Source organism: Rhinolophus sinicus, linkage group LG06, assembly GCF_036562045.2.
Source record: "Rhinolophus sinicus isolate RSC01 linkage group LG06, ASM3656204v1, whole genome shotgun sequence".
Lineage (NCBI taxonomy): Eukaryota > Metazoa > Chordata > Mammalia > Chiroptera > Rhinolophidae > Rhinolophus > Rhinolophus sinicus.
Window position 1 is genome coordinate 149686702 of NC_133756.1, and position 3576 is coordinate 149690277.

At 42.4% G+C, this 3576-nt stretch overlaps 1 pseudogene; it reads left to right on the forward strand.

The window, feature by feature from the left end:
• Nucleotides 1-986: 986 nt before the first annotated feature.
• On the forward strand, nucleotides 987-2210 carry LOC141572260 (cyanocobalamin reductase / alkylcobalamin dealkylase pseudogene; annotated as a pseudogene).
• Nucleotides 2211-3576: the final 1366 nt, after the last annotated feature.

The window sequence follows — 3576 nt, forward strand, 5'->3', positions numbered from 1 at the left end:
CTATGAAACTCCTCAGGGTACATGCCTTGCCTTACTCTTTCCTATCTTCTATTATTAGCACAATAATTTGAACATAACAGCCAATGTTTATTATATTAACGAAAAGGTGAATGTATGGTATAGCCTCGCAAATTTTTTTAAGATACAGACAACTTCTTCCAGAGAGCCTCCTATGAAATCTCCAAACTAAGAAAGTACCCAACTGTGTACTCTCACATTCCCTCTTATGTCCTTGGAACATTTCATCACATTGTCATTATTGTATTTGCATCCTCTACATAACAGCAAGGACCGTATATTTGACTTTATTTTATTTTTACTATTAATGTCTTAAGACTTTTATTAAAATATCGCTAACATACAATAATACATTAGTTTCAGGTGCACACTATACTTATTCAACATTGATATACCCAAAGAAGTGATCACCATAAGTCCAGCAACCATCTGACACCGTACCACACTGTCACAATATTATTGACTATATTCCCTATGCTGTACGTTACATCCCCATGACTTATTTGTTTTATACCTGGAAATTCAGACCTCTTATTGCCCTTCACTTTTCTCCCTCCTTTTTAAATTTTATAATTAGAATTGGCATTCAATATTATTTTATATTAATTTCAAGTGTGCATCATAGTGGGTAGACATTTACATAGTTTAAGAAGTGATCTCCCTGACTAGTCTAATATCCCCTCAGCACTATACATAGTTATTAGCATATTATTGATTATATTCTCTATGCTTTACTTTATATCCCCATGAATGTTTTGTAACGACCAATTTGTATGTCTAAATCCCTTCACTTTTTCACCCTGTCCCACTATATTTGATTTTCTTCTTTGAGTTTTTGGTGGAGACTCTTGGTCATAAATTATAAGTTGTAAGAAGTCAGGGACAGTAGTGGTATTGGCTCATGGCTCACAGGTATTCCAGAACTTAGCACAGACCTGAAGCACATAATAGATGCACAAAAGCTTTTGGCTTCGAGGTCTACCCCTTCCAGGTGGCATGGTACAATGCACTCCTGCCTCGAGCCTTCCACCTGCCCCTGCCAGGACCTACCCTGGCCTTCCTGGTACTCAGCACACCTGCCATGTTCGACCGGGCCCTCAAGCCCTTCCTGCAGAGCTGCCATCTCCAATCACTGACTGACCCTGTGGACCAGTGTGTGGCCTACCACCTGGGCCGTGTTAGAGAGAGCCTCCCAGAGCTGCAGGTAGAAGTCATTGCTGACTATGAGGTACACCCCAACCGGCGCCCCAAGATTCTGGCACAGACGGCAGCGCACGTGGCAGGGGCTGCTTACTACTACCAACGACAGGATGTGGAAGCTGACCCCTGGGGGACCCAGCACATAGCAGGTGTGTGCATGCATCCCCAATTTGGGGGCTGGTTCGCCATCCGAGGGGTGGTGCTGCTGCCAGGAATAGAGGTGCCAGATCTACCACCCGCTAAACCCCTCGACTGTGTACCAACAAGAACAGACCGAATCACCCTTCTTGAAGGCTTCAATTTCCACTGGCGTGACTGGACTTACCGAGATGCTGTGACACCCAAAGATCGATACTCAGAAGAGCAGAAGGCCTATTTTTCCGCTCCACCTGCACAACGCTTGGCCTTGTTAGGGTTGGCCCAACCCTCAGAGGAGCCTAGCTCTGTATCCGCTCAGTTTCTCTTCACCACACTCATACCCAAGAAGCCTCAGAATCCCAGAAGAGCCAGCGACTGGCTCAATCCCAGGGTCTCACCTCCTGCATCCCCAGGCCCTTGATGCCTTCCTCGTTGGTGGGATCCCTATTTACAGTGGTACTTGCTAGGACTTATTTGGCTTTGGCAAGGCAAGAAGTTTTATTATGGATACGATTCTTTTTATAAGTTATAGTAGAGATCTTCAACGAAGATAAGGCTCAGAGAAGTTTGGTCAAGACAACAGAAAATCAAAGACCAAGGTAACCAATATATGTCAACTATACTTCAATAGGTCCAAAAAAAAACACAAAACACCCCAAGGCAGATCCAGAATTCCCACCTGCCTTGGAATACGGGATTTATTGCCTGTTAATATTCCTCTGCAGTGCTCCAAGAGGCTACTTGTTAACAGGGCCTAAGGGGCAACCATCCCCTAGTAATGGTATAAATAATGCTTCAGGGTTGTTGTGGGGACTGAATACTAAATACATGTAAAGCATTTCTGAAATTCTGCCGAGCATATAGTAAGCCATGTGTCAGCTGTTATTGAAGGCCCTGGGGAATCCTGCATTGCTCACAGGTCTTGCTCTGAACACTGGAGGGGATAGGTAGGCTGGGAAGCTGATAAAGACAAGTGTCTGGAAGGGCACCATATAATACACTGAAAGATCCTGTTCTGAATCTGTCCTAGCCTTAAGGGTCCAGGAGGAACCCACCTCCCCCTGCCCACACACTTATCTCCCTCAGGACAATGATATGAATGAGGGCCAAAAATGGACTACCTTCAAGGAAGCCAAGAAGTGTTCAGCTCTGTTATTTTGATACCAAAAGCCCTACCGTACAAACACCAACCCTGTGTTGTCTCCTCCTCCCGTTTTTAAGTTAGAAAAGTACAGAGCCTCTAAGTCTGATCTTTTACCAAGGCAGTACCAGGCTTTTATCAGAAGCCAAGCTTCAGGATCTCATGCAGCCCTCCCAATAGTATAAAGGGTAAATGCCCAGGCAATCAGTCATGGGACCCTAATCTACAATGCAGCCTGTAACAAACTGAAGTGCCTTAGCCAACACTATAACAGGTCTTGTACTTCTTCCCAGATATAGTCAAACAAAATGGTTAACACCTTGGTTCAGTTCCATTTCCTGTGTCTACTTGCATTTCCCCTCTATAATTTCCTGATTGATACAGCTCTTGCTCCTCATTTTTCCCTAAAGAAGGAAAGCAGAGTAAATCAAAGGCAAATGCCACCTAAAATGAAGAAACAAGGTCTCAGTTCCAGTTTAATAGAAACTACAAAAGATCAAAAGTGATGCCTCACTACTGTACACATCAATTGGTCTGCCTCATAGCAAAGTTCAGGCCATTTCCTCCACAGGAATAAAGGCCTGTCTATCCCATACCAAAAAAAAAAAAAAAAAAAAAAAATAGATGCACAAAAAATATTTGCTGTATAAATGAGTGAAATGAAAAATAAAAAGGAATCAAAAGGCAGTAAGAACTCAACACATTGTGAATAACTCCATATATCTGCTGCATGTTACCTGAAAAGTCTACCCAATTTGCCTTTCCAGAAATGTCAAATGTGTCTCTTTGATCTCAAAATTTATGAATTACACATTTTTTCTAATTATATTAACATTAGTTTTGCTGCATAAACTCTTTTCTCCTGAACCATTTCAGAAACTGTATGATGAACTTGTTTGTGAGGTACCTACACAAGTTTTCTTCCAAATGCCTTAAAGAACTTTATTGTGTACCTGCAATAGTTTATGAGACAGCAAGGAATGGGAAGGGAGATAGCTTTTTCATGTGATAAGCGTCAGTAAACTGCACCTGAAGGACCCTATTGGAGGTCAATCTGGATATGTGGCTTTACTTACTAG